Source organism: Tamandua tetradactyla, chromosome 17, assembly GCF_023851605.1.
Source record: "Tamandua tetradactyla isolate mTamTet1 chromosome 17, mTamTet1.pri, whole genome shotgun sequence".
In the NCBI taxonomy this organism is placed as follows: Eukaryota; Metazoa; Chordata; class Mammalia; order Pilosa; family Myrmecophagidae; genus Tamandua; species Tamandua tetradactyla.
The window spans coordinates 46039910-46056628 of NC_135343.1; the positions used below are offsets into that span (position 1 = coordinate 46039910).

Consider the following 16719-nt stretch of genomic DNA (forward strand, 5'->3'; position numbering starts at 1 on the left):
CCCGTGCTGCGGCAGCCAGCGACCCTCCCCGCATTCAGAATCCCAGGCGGGCTGGCATTCTTCCAAGACGCTTCGGCTGCCGAACCTCCCCTACGGCGAGAATTTTCCAGAGTTAAAGGACCCACAGCAACTTTCACTGGTGGAAGCCGTAGACAAACGTGTGCCACGAGCGCCACCTACTGCGCAGGATAAGAACAACAGAACCCAGAGATTGCACAGATAAATCTTCCAACCTGTGGGGTCGAACACCCAGGGAAATCTGACTAAATGCCCAGACGCCAGCAGAAGATAACGGATCACGCTCAGAAAATTGAACATATGGCCCAGTCAAACGAAGAAACCAATAGTTCAAATGAGATACAGGAGCTGAAACAACTAATGCTGAATATACGAACAGAAATGGAAAACCTCTTCAAAAACAAAATCGATAAATTGAGGGAGGACATGAAGAAGACATGGGCTGAACATAAAGAAGAAATAGAAAAACTGAAAAAACAAATCAGAGAACTTATGGAAGTGAAAGATAAAGTAGAAAAGATGGAAAAAACAATGGATACCTACAATGACAGATTTAAAGAGACAGAAGATAGAATTAGTGATTTGGAGGATGAAACATCTGAATTCCAAAAAGAAACAGAAACTATCTGGAAAAGAATGGAAAAATTTGAACAAGGTATCAGGGAACTCAAGGACAATGTGAACCGTACAAATATACGTGTAGTGGGTGTCCCAGAAGGAGAAGAGAAGGGAAAAGGAGGAGAAAAACTAACGGAAGAAATTATCACTGAAAATTTCCCAACTCTTATGAAAGACCTAAAATTACAGATCCAAGAAGTGCAGCGCACCCCAAAGAGATTAGACACAAATAGGCATTCCCCAAGACACTTACTAGTTAGAATGTCAGAGGCCAAAGAGAAAGAGAGGATCTTGAAAGCAGCGAGAGAAAAACAATCTGTCACATACAAGGGAAACCCAATAAGACTATGTGTAGATTTCTCAGCAGAAACCATGGAAGCTAGAAGACAGCGGGATGATATATTTAAGTTACTAAAAGAGGAAAACTGCCAGCCAAGACTCCTATACCCAGCAAAATTGTCCTTCAAAAATGAGGGAGAAATTAAAATATTCTCAGACAAAAAGTCACTGAGAGAATCTGTGACCAAGAGACCAGCTCTGCAAGAAATACTAAAGGAAGCACTAGAGTCAGATACAAAAAGACAGAAGAGAGAGGCATGGAGAAAAGTGTAGAAAGAAGGAAAGTCAGATATGATATATATAATACAAAAGGCAAAATGGTAGAGGAAAATATTATTCAAACAGTAATAACTCTAAATGTTAGTGGACTGAATTCCCCAATCAAAAGACATAGACTGGCAGAATGGATTAAAAAACAGGATCCTTCTATATGCTGTCTACAGGAAACACATCTTAGACCTAAAGATAAATATAGGTCGAAAGTGAAAGGTTGGGAAAAGATATTTCATGCAAATAACAACCAGAAAAGAGCAGGAGTGGCTATACTAATATCCAACAAATTAGACTTCAAATGTAAAACAGTTAAAAGAGACAAAGAAGGACACTATATACTATTAAAAGGAACAATTAAGCAAGAAGACATAACAATCGTAAATATTTACGCACCGAACCAGAATGCCCCAAAATACGTGAGGAATACACTGCAAACACTGAAAAGGGAAATAGACACATATACCATAATAGTTGGAGACTTCAATTCACCACTCTCATCAATGGACAGAACATCTAGACAGAGGATCAATAAAGAAATAGAGAACCTGAATATTACTATAAATGAGCTTGACTTAACAGACATTTATAGGACATTACATCCCACAACAGCAGGATACACCTTTTTTTCAAGTGCTCATGGATCATTCTCAAAGATAGACCATATGCTGGGTCACAAAGCAAGTCTTAACAAATTTTAAAAGATTGAAATCATACACAACACTTTCTCGGATCATAAAGGAATGAAGTTGGAAATCAATAATAGGCAGAGTGCCAGAAAATTCATAAATACATGGAGGCTCAACAACACACTCTTAAACAACAACTGGGTCAAAGAAGAAATTGCAAGAGAAATTAGTAAATACCTAGAGGCAAATGAAAATGAAGACACAACATATCAAAACTTATGGGACGCAGCAAAGGCAGTGCTAAGAGGGAAATTTATTGCCCTAAATGCCTTTATCAGAAAAGAAGAAAAGGCAAAAATGCAGGAATTAACTGTCCACTTGGAAGAACTGGAGAAAGAACAGCAAACTAATCCCAAAGCAAGCAAAAGGAAAGAAATAACAAAGATTAGAGCAGAAATAAATGAAATTGAAAACATGAAAACAATTGAAAAAATCAATAAGACCAGAAGTTGGTTCTATGAGAAAATCAACAAGATTGATGGGCCCTTCGCAAGATTGACAAAAAGAAGAAGAGAGAGGATGCAAATAAATAAGATTAGAAATGAAAGAGGAGACATACATAACTACTGACCTCACAGAAATAAAGGAGGTAATAACAGGATACTATGAACAACTTTATGCTAATAAATACAACAATTTAGATGAAATGGACAGGTTCCTGGAAAGACATGAACAACCAACTTTGACTCAAGAAGAAATAGACGACCTCAACAAACCAATCACAAGTAAAGAGATTGAATTAGTTATTCAAAAGCTCCCTAAAAAGAAAGGTCCAGGACCAGACGGCTTCACATGTGAATTCTATCAAACATTCCAGAAAGAATTAGTACCTACTCTCCTCAAACTCTTCAACATAATCGAAGTGGAGGGAAAACTACCTAATTCATTCTATGAAGCCAACATCACCCTCATACCAAAACCAGGCAAAGATATTACAAAAAAAGAAAACTACAGACCAATCTCTGTAATGAATACTGATGCAAAAATCCTCAATAAAATTCTAGCAAATCGTATCCAACAACACATTAAAAGAATTATACATCATGACCAAGTAGGATTCATCCCAGGTATGCAAGGATGGTTCAACATAAGAAAATCAATTAATGTAATACACCATATCAACAAATCAAAGCAGAAAAATCACATGATCATCTCAATTGATGCAGAGAAGGCATTTGACAAGATTCAACATCCTTTCCTGTTGAAAACACTTCAAAAGATAGGAATACAAGGGAACTTCCTTAAAATGATAGAGGGAATATATGAAAAACCCACAGCTAATATCATCCTCAATGGGGAAAAATTGAAAACTTTCCCCCTAAGATCAGGAACAAGACAAGGATGTCCACTATCACCACTATTATTCAACATTGTGTTGGAAGTTCTAGCCAGAGCAATTAGGCAAGAAAAAGAAATACAAGGCATCAAAATTGGAAAGGAAGAAGTAAAACTATCACTGTTTGCAGACGATATGATACTATACGTAGAAAACCCAGAAAAATCCACAACAAAATTACTAGAGCTAATAAATGAGTACAGCAAAGTAGCAGGCTACAAGATCAACATTCAAAAATCTGTAGCTTTTCTATACACTAGTAATGAACAAGCTGAGGCGGAAATCAAGAAACGAATCCCATTTACAATTGCAACTAAAAGAATAAAATACCTAGGAATAAATTTAACCAAAGAGACAAAAAACCTATATAAAGAAAACTACAAAAAACTGCTAAAATAAATCACAGAAGACCTAAATAGATGGAAGGGCATACCGTGTTCATGGATTGGAAGACTAAATATAATTAAGATGTCAATCCTACCTAAACTCATCTACAGATTCAATGCAATACCAATCAAAATCCCAACAACTTATTTTTCAGAATTAGAAAAACCAATAAGCAAATTTATCTAGAAGGGCAGGTTGCCCCGAATTGCTAAAAACATCTTGAGGAAAAAAAACGAAGCTGGAGGTCTAGCGATGCCGGACTTTAAGGCATATTATGAAGCCACAGTGGTCAAAACAGCATGGTATTGGCATAAAGATAGATATATCGACCAATGGAATCGAATAGAGTGCTCAGATATAGACCCTCTCATCTATGGACATTTGATTTTTGATAAGGCAGTCAAGCCAACTCACCTGGGACAGAACAGTCTCTTCAATAAATGGTGCCTAGAGAACTGGATATCCATATGCAAAAGAAGGAAAGAAGACCCATCTCTCACACCTTATACAAAAATTAACTCAAAATGGATCAAAGATCTAAACATTAGGTCTAAGACCATAAAACAGTTAGAGGAAAATGTAGGGAGATATCTTACGAATCTCACAACTGGAGGTGGTTTTATGGACCTTAAACCTAAAGCAAGAGCACTGAAGAAAGAAATAAATAAATGGGAGCTCCTCAAAATTAAACACTTTTGTGCATCAAAGAACTTCATCAAGAAAGTAGAAAGACAGCCTACACAATGGAAGACAATATTTGGAAACGATATATCAGATAAAGGTCTAGTATCCAGAATTTATAAGAGATTGTTCAACTCAACAACAAAAAGACAGCCAACCCAATTACAAAATGGGAAAAAGACTTGAACAGACACCTACCAGAAGAAGAAATACGGATGGCCAAGAGGCACATGAAGAGATGCTCAATGTCCCTGGCCATTAGAGAAATGCAAATCAAAACCACAATGAGATATCATCTCACACCCACCAGAATGGCCATTATCAACAAAACAGAAAATGACAAGTGCTGGAGAGGATGCGGAGAAAGAGGCACACTTATTCACTGTTGGTGGGAATGTCAAAGGGTGCAACCACTGTGGAAGGCAGTTTGGCGGTTCCTCAAAAAGCTGAATATAGAATTGCCATACGACCCAGCAATACCATTGCTAGGTATCTACTCAAAGGACTTAAGGGCAAAGACACAAACGGACATTTGCACACCAATGTTTATAGCAGCGTTATTTACAATTGCAAAGAGATGGAAACAGCCAAAATCTCCATCAACAGAAGAGTGGCTAAACAAACTGTGGTATATACATACGATGGAATATTATGCAGCTTTAAGACAAGATAAACTTATGAACCATGCAATAACATGGATGGACCTAGAGAATATTATGCTGAGTGAATCCAGCCAAAAACTAAAGGACAAATACTGTATGGTCCCACTGATGTGAACGGACATTCGAGAATAAACTTGAAATATGTCATTGGTAACAGAGTTCAGCAGGAGTTAGAAACAGGGTAAGACAATGGGTAATTGAAGCTGAAGGGATACAGACTGTGCAACAGGACTAGATACAAAAACTCAAAAATGGACAGCACAATAATACCTAATTGTAAAGTAATCATGTTAAAACACTGAATGAAGCTGCATCTGAGCTATACGGTTTTTTTAGTTTTTGTTTGCTTGTTTGTTTGTTGTTGTTGTTTTTTACTATTATTACTACTTTTATTTCTTTTCTTTATATTAACATTTTATATCTTTTTCTGTTGTGTTGCTAGTTCCTCTAAACCGATGCAAATGTACTAAGAAACAATGATCATGCATCTATGTGATGATGTTAAGAATTACTGAGTGCATACGTAGAACGGTATGATTTCTAAATGTTGTGTTAACTTTTTTTTTTCTTTCCGTTAATAAAAAAATAAAAAATAAATAAATAAATAAATAAATAAATAAATAAATATAAATTTATATACACATATGATCAAAAATTTGTATAACAGTTGTGACTCAAATGATTGTAAAGGGTCTCTCACCTCCTTCACCTCTGTCTTTGTGAGAGTGCCTGCATGTCCTCTCATATGTGCTCTCAATAAACTTTCTGCCTGCTTATATGCTGTGCTGTGGTCGTGAATTCTTTCTCACAGCATGGCCAAGAACCTGGAAAGTCATAATCTGGCAATATGTTTCGGCAAGCCACAGGAGGTACTTCCCTTCTATTATATGGACTGGTAAGTCATGGCTATTGACTGGGAAGCTTGTCCATGTGCTTTAGCTTTTTTCCTTCTCACTTGGCTCTCTCCTCTTCCCCCACCTATGTCCTTGGCTCCCTGAGACTTCCCACTTGCTTGGTTTTGTGTCTCTATGAACCTTAGAGGCCCAGATCTGGTGGAGTGGAAGCCCCTGTTCTCTCTCTCTCTCTCTCTCTCTCAGCCTCTCTCTCTCTCTGTCTCTCTCTCTCTCTCTCAGCCTCTCTCCTTCTCCCACTCCCTTGGCTCTCAAAGACTTTCCCCACACTCTTTTCCTCTCTTCTGAGGACCAAGACCCTTCCTCCTGCTAAATCTGTTCCTCTTTTCACCTCTTCAACAGAGGTGCTCTCCCCTGTCTGTATGAGAATCTTCTTCATTCTCTTCTGGCTTTCAAAGCCTTCCAAAACATTCCATCTTTTGTAACACAGGATTTTGAGCTAATGATTCTTATACCAAACAAGGTGTTGCCTTTAACATTCTATGTAGTTTACCTCTGGTTTAGGCCCATGGGAATTGGGAACTTTCCAATGGGAGTGTCTCCCCTCTAGGCCTTGATCATCTAGTCTCTATTCATATTCACTGCAGTGACTATACATCTTCTTTTCTAGAGTATGCTCACTTTGTAGCCCTCAGGAAACTGGAAACTCAGAGGACAAAGGTATTCTCAGGAGCACTGTCCTAGACTTCTCTCAGTTGCAGCGAGTGCCCCCACCTCGGGAACATGGGTATAAACATCTCTTGGGAAGGAATGTCACAAGGATACCTGGTGACTCATCCCAGGGGCACCTGGTGACTTTAATCCCCATGCTCCCAACATAGAGCTGGCAGAGAGAAAAGACTCCTCAAGGGCACTGTCCTGGAATTCTTCCAGGAAAGGCCTTTGAAACCCCCTGGAAGAGTAGGTTCAGGTATCTCTCAGGAAAGGTGCTATATGGAGTTTGAGACCCCAACTCCTTAAGATCGTTGTCCTAGAATTTACTGGGCAAGACCCAGGAAACCTCTGGAAGTACAGGTCCAGACATTTGTCCTGGGTATGCCCAGTGACCACACTACCCATACTCCCAAGTGATTGGGCCAGCAAAGAAGGAAACACCTAGCTTTCACATGCTTTGGGATACCACATCGTCAACCTGATGTTAGCAAGTCTCCCCCTTTTCCTTTTCCAGAGAAAATGGGAAATGTCAACATTCAGTATAAGCTAGAAGACAAGGAACCATAGCCCTCCAATGGAACTCTTCAATACCACTGTCCAATCTGTAAGACAGGGAACGTAGTCAGAAATTTCCTATGCCCAGAAGTGTATAGCTCTCTAACAAGACAAAGACCTGAGAATGATTCGTTGTCTGTATTATGCCCATGTCTCAATTTCTTTTAGAGGTAAAAAAAAATCGTTAATGATCCCCTTTAAAACTTATTTATTAAAAGGCATGAGAAAATGTACCACGAAGGCATTAATTTCAATAAGCTACGGGGAATCACTCATGAGAAAGAGGAAAACCCAGCTCTGTTCCAAGAGAGGCTAGTGAAAGCCTAAAGAAGTTTACTAACATAAGCCCAAATTCCCAGAAAAATAAAATTTTGCTGGGCACCTATTTCATCATCCAGTCTGCCCCTTACATTTGGAGAAAACTATAAAACCTCTGTAAACTCCCACTAATGACCTATGAAAACAGCCTTTTCTGTCTTTAACAACTGAGACAAGGCCAAGATGGAGGAGAAGGCAAAGAGTAGAAAGCAGAAAACCAGAGTACAGGCTTAGCTTATTGCAGTCAGTATTAAAAGCACCCTATTTCCTGGAAGTCACCCAAATCCTGACTCTAAGACTCAAGGATCTTGCTTAAACAGTAGATCAGAGGGTCACTGGGAAAGAAAGTGCTAAAAACCTCAAGACAACCCTCAACCTCAGAACCCACCACAGCTTTTCCCCAAGTACCACCAACATAAGCATGGGGTCCAGAGACTGCACTGTCTCCAGAATGGGAGTAGGAGACCCCTCGAGCCCTGCTCATGGCAAGTGAAGAAAACTGAGATTGCCCAGAACTGTTAATGGTTCCGTTGACTTTATATCCAACCATCAACATAGAGGAGTCTCAGGTGACACTTGACATGGCAGGTAAGAGTATTAATTTCTTAAGTATGTAATAAAGCCACTTACTCTGTTCTGAACTACTACTCTAGGCCTACCTCACTAGGACTTGCCTAGTTAAGGGAGTTAACAATGAAGCCAAAACTAAACCTTCACTAAACTCTCTCCTTTGTAAGCTTAAAGACAATCTGGTATCCCACCAATTTCTCATTTTCCCTGAATGCCCCAATCCCCTTCTAGGGAGGGATCTTCTTCACTCCCTGGAGGCCACTTTAAGACTAGTAAGCCCAACTAGTGTTTACTCCTTATTTTCCCTGAGGCCCCTACTAAATCAAGACTTCTTGGCATCCCAAAGGAAATCCTTAAGCAAGTAAACCAGTCTGTATGGGATGAAAGCATCCCAGGGCTAGCCCGTGAATAACCCCTGACTGCATGCAAGTTTCCAGCCCTAAATCATAAAAAAAGTATTTTTTATATCCCTTTTTACCCTAATTCTCAAAACCTATTTGCTTTTGAACATCAGGAACTTAATAAAATACCTGCCCAGCTCACTTAGACAGGGCTGCCCCAAGGGTTTTGGAAATAATTCCTATGTCTCTAGGAATACCTTAGCAGCAAACCCTACTGAACTCCAAATGCCTCAAAGTACAGTCTTGCAATATGTTAACTTTGTGAACTAACAAATTTCTAATATAAAGTGAATTTTGTTTGTTGTAGGCATTGGTAACCAAGTCAATATAGAAAGTTGCAGGTAGTTTAAAGAAAGTAAATTTTGTTTACAATCATTACTGACCTCAAACTCTGAATGGATATAGAAATTCATGGAAGGTTGGTTTGAGAAATTAAATTTTGTAGTCAGTTGCTGACTACAAGCCCTAAATGGATATGGAAGGTTGCAGAAGGTTTGAGAAAGTAAATTTTGTGGTCAATTGATGACTACAAGCTCTAGATGCATGTGGAAAGTTGTAGAGAGTATGAAAAAGTAACTTTTGTTTGTAGTCATGGCTGACTACAAGAAGTTATGAAGAGTTTATAAAAATGAATTGTCTGCCTTAGTCAATGTTGCTCTCTGTTAAACTGCACTTAATAAAAAGTTTTTCTTAGCCATCTAAGTATTCTACCTAAAAAAACAGGTTTTATATCACATCAGAATAATATTCTTGCTAACATTTATCTTGACCTTATCATCCTTTACTTTACAAAACAAGTCTTCTCACTCTTAAGACTTTAAAAAAAACTTTATTCTCTTATCTTGTAAAAGTGAATGCTAAAGTAGTTTAACATATCACATTTAAAAATGTTTAAAAAGTATTACAATAATTAAAAATGATGTTCGATCCTTCTGTTAACTTAATTTGCATGGGTGAAATGTTACTTATATACTTAAAAATTGTTTAAAACTCCTAAAAACCCAACAATGTTTTATCCTAATACTGATAAGTATAACATTAAAAGTTACAGATCACAGGAACAACCAAATTTGCTTATCAGTTACACTACTTTATTCTAATGCTTCTCTAAAAAGCACAGGCAGTCTGCTTTAAGTCAAAACTTCATGTTCAACAAAAAGGACTTTAAAAGAAAAGCAAGGCAAATATTTAAATTATATTCTACCTGTTAATTAACACCCAGTAAATGTATAAAAGTAAAACAGGACAAAATTTCCACTGTAATTTATCAAATAGTTATTTCTAAAAGCTGCTTCATTAACTAAAAAACAAAGCAAAAAAAAAAGAAAAAGAAAAAGAAAGAAAGCAAAGTATGTGACAGCTAAACTAGAGTGAAGCCAAAGCCCTGCCCACCTGAATTTTAGCTCAAAAATGTGAAACTAATTGCCCTCATCTGAGCTCTAGAACTAGGAAAAGGAAAAGGTTAGCCTTCCTGTCCTGCATGCTCACAAAACAGTGTGCAAACAGTGAGGCCTTCTCTGAATTAAAGACCACAAGACATACTCAGTTCTTAAATGCCATGCTCCTGTTGACAGAAATAGCCATTAATTCATTGCCCTGGCCATCAAAAAGTACTACCATTCCTCAAGAAAATAACTGGATCAACTCAGCAGCCAAAGCCACAGGCCAATCAATGCAGCCCCTTCTAAGCTTCATTCTTGCACCCTCTTATTCCCCAGTTAAGCAAGAACAAGCCACCCAGCTAGGATTCACTGTTGGACCTGAAAAATGGTCATTTCCTTCCTTCTTCCCCAGTCTCATTTGGCTAATGCCTCATCTAGCCCTGCTTACTTCTATCCTACTCTTACTATTGATAGACCCTTGCATTTTTAAACTTCTCACCAAGTTTGTTTCTTCCAGATTAGAAACTTTTCCCAACAAACTACTCCTCACCAAAGGCTACACTGCTGTTCCCCATGCTCACCTAGCTATAACCAACAGCATAGCCAGAGATTTCTTTACTCCTAACAAATAGGGCTTATGACCCACTGGCAGCTTGAAGCAATTACAGAAAAGGGACCACTGGCCCAAATTTCCTTAAGATTAAGGGAAGTCAGAAGTTTCTGGTGTAGGGTTAGAATTAGGGTGGTAGCTGACTAATAAGCAAAAGGCAAACTTCAAAAGCAGTCAGGTCTCAAGGAGAAAGGTATCTCTAAGAACAGCAACAAACAGCACCTGTGCACCAAAGGACCCCAACCGAGTAAGGCATCTGCTGAGAAGACTGGAGTCAACCAATACTTCCAAGTGCACTGTCTATCCACCAGGCAGGTGGAGAGAAGGGAGGGTAGAAGGAAGAACTCTAAACAGGAAGAAGAAGGGGACTAAGTACAGCTAATCTATAAAAGTAAATGGCTCCATACTGCTTATCATCTATCATCTCTCTCATTTCTGTCTTTGTGTGAGTGCCCATATGTCTTCTCACATGCGTTATCAATAAATTTCCTGCCTGTTTTTAAAAAAAAGATTGTAAAGGAAAATCCCATTCTGGCAAAGGTGAATTAGATAATTTGAATGAGAAAATCCACCTACTTTAAAGGCATCAGAGAGCTAACAAGATGGTGAAAGCTTGTCAGACCAGGAAACAGACAAGAGAACTGGCATGGGGAAGAGAGATCAATATTTGTAGCCATTCTTCCTTCATGGGCATTTGCCAATACTAAAGAGGATGCAGAATAACTGAATGGCCCTTTTGACAACTCTAAAAGATTTCAAACAGAAATAAAAGCCAAAATCCATCAAAGAGGAATGACCTTGGTATACACTCCCCTTTGGGTTGGAACCCTGAAATGTTGCACTCTATGACAAGGGTAAACCATGATTAAATTAGACTGGTCCTTGGAGGGAATGATGCTAAGCAACGAAATCACCATAATCCCTAAAATTGGTTTAAGGTGATCCCAAAGTACTATTGTCCCCCAGTATACTAGGATAAAACTGTCTACTGGTATCTAATAGAAGCAAGTATGACTTCTCTCTAGGAATGGTTAGCACCATCCTATATTTTAAATTGTTTCTACAAATAATTTTGAAACTACAATGCCCAAAACACAACAAAAAACAAACCACAAAAGGAAATAAGATGACATTAACAAAAGCCAACAGGGAATGAAGTGAGGAAGGAGATAAAATAGGGCTCCAAAATTTGCAATTATTAGAAACAGACTCTAAAGATGCAAACATAGGACATCACTACAGACCCAACAGACATTAAAAAGCCAAGATAGGAATATTGTGGACAAATTCCTGGAAATACATAAACTATTAAAGCCCTCTCAAGAAGAAATAAATAGCCTGAATTGCCTTATATATATTAAAGAATTTGAATTCATAGTTAACAATATTTCAAACAAAACTGTAGGCTTAGGTGGTTCACTAGTAAATCCTATCAAACATATATATACACATAAGTTCTACACAACACTTTCAAAAAGTAGAGGAGAATACATACAAACTCATTTTAGGAGGTCAGTCTTAACATAATACCAAAACCAAACAAAGTCTTCATAAGGAAAAAAAAAACTACAGATAAATATCCATTATGAACGCAGACATGTTATTAGGAGACTAAGAAAGAAAAACCAAATGACCATCTCAATAGATGCAGAAAAAGCACCTTGACAAAATTCAATACCTTTTCAGAATAAAAATATCACAGCAAACTAGGAACAGAAGAAAACTTTTTCAAACTAAAAAGGGCAGCTAATTAGATTACATATTTAACATCAAACTTTTTAATTTAAGAGTGAAAGACTAAATGTTTTCATTCTGAGTTAGGGAGCAAAGCAAAGGAAGCTGCTCCAACCACTTTTAATTAGCAATAGTAAGAGTAGGATAGAAATAAGCAGGGATGTCCTAGCCAGAGTGAAAAAGCAAAAATAAGATATAAAAGGCATAAAAATTGGGGTGGGGAGAAATGAAACTGTCTTTATTTACAGATAACATGATTATCTATGGGGAAAATTATATGGTATGTATAAAAAAACATTATAAATCATAAATAAATTTAGCATGATCACAGGATATACTTTTATATTTATATAAAATTAATTTCTACATACTAGCAATAAACAATCTTAAAAATGCATTACTTACAATAGTATTAAAAATAAGAAATACTTAGACATAAATTTAACTGATACATGATACCTGAACAACAAAAATTGTCACATATTTCTGAGAGAAACCAATGAAGATCGAAACATTTAACAAATGACGTGCTATAACTGAACAAAGAACATTGTCAGATATTGCTGAGAAATGCCAACAAAGACCGAAATAAACATAGAAGTACATCATGTCCTTGAATCAGAAGACTTAATATTGTTAAGATGTCAGTGTTCCGTAAATTGATCTACAGATGCAATAAAATGTTAATAAAGGTCCCAGCAGGATTTTTCCACAAATGAAGAAACTAATTCTTATAGAATAATGATGCAGAATGGCCAAATTTTTTTACAGAAGACAAAAAATCTGGAGATTTTACATCTTTTGATTTCAGAAGTTATTATAAAGCTAAAATAAGACAGTGTGGTACTGTGATGATGTAAAGACAAACATGTAGATAAAGTAGAATAAAATAGAATGCAAAAAGAATGCAACAGACATTTAAGGCCAATAGATATTAAGTAATAACAAAGGGAAAAATAGTAACTTTACAATGGAAAACACTGACAGACACTACATTAACCAAATGATACATATCAACATCATATAACCCCTGACATGATGCACTGAGAAGGACTTATTGCCTCTGTGATATCCATCCTGGTAACACATAATCTCAATCTAATCTTGAAGAAACAGCAGACAAACCCAATTAAGAGACATTCTTCTAGGCAATGTCAAGGTCGTGAAAGAAAGGAAAGACTGAGGAACAGGCATAGACTGGAGGAGGCTGAGAAGACATACAACGTGAGATCATGGAATAAAGGATATTAGTGACAAACTGGAAAATTTAGAATAACTCCTGTACTTTAACTATGAAGGTTACTTTCTTAGTTTTAATAAACATTCTATGGTTATGTAACTTGTTAACATATAAAAAAGATAGGTAAAGGCATACAAGAAATACCTATACTATTTTTGGCAACCCTTTTATAATTCTAAAATTAAAACTCAGATATTTTAAAAAGAAACAAAAATCAACAACAACAAAAAAAACACTAAAAATACCCAAGTATTGGTGAGAAGGTGGAGGAACTGGAATACTCACACATTACTGGTGGGAATACAAAATATACAACCACTTGGACAACTTTAAAAGTTAAACACATACTTGCCATATAGCCCATAAATATTTACTGAAAACAAACAGTATGTCCACACAAAGACTTATACATGAATGTTAACTCCAGCTTTATTTGAAACAGCCAAAAACTGTAAACAATTCAAATATCCATCAACTGGTGAATGGGTACACAAATTGCGTTGTAACTACTCCGCAATAAAAAGGAACAAATCACTGTTAGTTGCAATAAAATGAATTCATCTCAAGTGTCATGCTAAGTGAAAGAAGTTGAAAAAAAAAGACTACATATTACATGATTCCATTCATATGAGAACTTCCCCAAAAAAGGCAACTCAATAAGGATAGAAGCAGATCAGTGGTTGCCCTGGGCCAGGGGTAAGTTAGGGGCACAATGGAATTTGTGCAGGTATTGGAAATATTCTATATAATCATTGTGCTGTCATGCTTACACATATGATAATTTATCAAAAGTCCTCAAATTTAAGATTAGTAGATTTTACTGTATGTAATTATACCTCAGTAAAATTGACCAAAAGACAGGTAGTGAAAGCATACAGACGGAAAAAGTATATTTACATAGTCTCAAAGTATCTCCTTATAAATTATCATTAAGTAAAAGGGGAAAATAATATCCTTATAGCAAAGAAACCTAGCAGTCACCATAACCAAAAGATCAAAGTAAATAACACCAGTAATGGGCCAAATGGAAATCATGTACATCTTGATTTGATGCATTGAGAAGGACTCAAAAGAACTTTTGTAATAGTCTTCCAAAAGTGCATAACCCAGATCTACGCACGAGGAAGTCAGTTCTCTTTCTCACCTTAGAGAAAAGGAGAATGAAAATAATTGATAAATTGATAAGGCAAATGTGATATTTGCCTCTATATGAGTAGCTAGGTAAAGAGCAGATGGTAATTTTTTGTACTATTTTTGTAACTTTGTTTCTTTAAATGTTAAACAAAGTCATACAGGAATATCATGAAGTATTTTCGTGATAAATTTGAAAGTTTAGATGAAATTAACAAATTTTTACAAAAACAAACTAAATTTATCAAAACAAATATTAGAAGAAATTATAAAGCCAGACAATCCTGTAATTATTAAAGATAAAAAATCTGTAATTTGAAACATTCACAAAAGCCACATGGTTCTTCTGGCAAAATCCATGAAGTACTTAAGAAAGAAATTACATTCATCTTACATTAACTCTTACAGAGTAAAGAAAAAACAGTCCCCAGTTCAAGACAAGCAAGCATACCTTGATACCAGAATCCTTCAAAGATGAAAAAGGAACAATCTGATTTATGTTCAAAGACAAATAAATCCTCACCAAAATATGGACAAATCAAATCTAGCATATATTAAAATACTAATGCATGATGACCTATTTGGATTTATTCCAGAAAAAAAGGTTGATTTCACAGTCAAAGCAACCTTAATAATCCAACACCTTATAAGAAAAAAGGGGGAAATTATATGATCATTCCAATATATTGGAACAAAACATTTAGGTAAGTTAACATTCCATTCATAACAAAATACTTATAATACTTTATGTATTCATAACAAAATACATAACAAAATAACTATAAAATACCTAGGTCAAACATCAGACATAAACTTAAAGGCTTCCCTTACGATATTGGGACCAAGGCAAATACACACATGTTAATAGCATGTCTATAGAATGCTGCAATGGAATCCCAACCAGTGCAGTAAATAAAGAAAATAATTGAATCTCTAATAACTGGAAAGAAAATTTTAGACAATGATAGAGATTTCAAAGAATATGGACTCCAGGAAACAAGAGAACACTGATTAGGTAAAATGCTCAGCTGAAGATGTCCAGTAGACAAATAAATATTTGGATCTAGACTAAGGTGAGAGATCTGTGTGGGAAATCAGTATTTAGAACCCTATGTATAATCTGCCCAGGACCAGCTTCCCAACAAGTTTCCTAATAAACTGCTGCTATTTTGCTATATATGGCCTGCTTCATTTTTCGGTCTTAAGTACCCATCCGACTTTAGGCACCATGCTGTAGGTTCACAGCCAGACAACTGGCAAGCCAAGAGACTGAAAACAAGACAAGTCGAGGGAAATGGCAACATGTGGACAATACTGCATTCAGCAAGGGAAAGCCCAGAGTGGCCAACTTCCAGTATATGGGGAAAGGCAGCTCATTTTTTAGAACAGTTCAGGTCCCATGCACATGTTTGGGGATGCCCCCGAAAATACCAACTAGAGTGTTAACTGTCCTGCAGGAGAATTCAGAGAGCCAATGGAGGTCACCAAGGAAAAGAAGCAATTGTTGCCTCTACATGTTCATTGTTATGGGTTGTTACTTTTGTTACCAAAGCCCAATTAAAAGCAGAAACTGAACTGAGATTAGAAGAGGACTTAGCTCTAGAAAAGGATATTGGGTTAGCATGTTCCAACAATGCTAATTTATTAGCAAAAGAAGGTACAAATCCAAGAGGGACAATTAGAAGTAATGGCATTTAAAGTTGCAAAAATGCATGGATGAAGGATGTTGCAATGACAAGTCCAAGAAGTTATCTAGAGGAAAGGCTGGAATCTGAAGATGTGGGGTCCCTGAGAGAATGCAGAAAAGGGAGAATAGGAGGAAGAAACCAAAATTGAACACAAGCCTAAACAAGCAAGGCTATTAATAACTACAAAACTGAAAGAACCAGGGATCCAAGTGACCCTTGGGAAGAGATTCCCTGCTCAGAAGCAGACAGTAATGAGGGGGTACTCCCCCCAAAGAATTAGTAGAATTAAGAAAAGTTTAATTGAAAAGGTTGAGAAAGTGTAGCCATTTAGTTACTAATATTATGGAATACAGTGGGAGATAGTTTATGCTTTCAGGAGTAGAAATGACAAAAATAACTAGCATAGCTTACATCCCTCTCAAAGACAAAACAGCAATCAAAATTTATTGGTATGGTCAATTTTAACTGCACAAACTGGCTTTGCCTGTTTAGGGGGATATGTCATTCACAATAAGCAAATGGTTT

At 36.7% G+C, this 16719-nt stretch overlaps 1 protein-coding gene across 6 annotated transcripts in view; it reads right to left on the reverse strand.

The window, feature by feature from the left end:
• The window catches only part of EXOC6B (exocyst complex component 6B), an 870074-nt gene that overhangs the window by 478586 nt on the left and 374769 nt on the right, over window positions 1–16719 (reverse strand). The gene's annotated exons all lie outside the window — the stretch shown is intronic.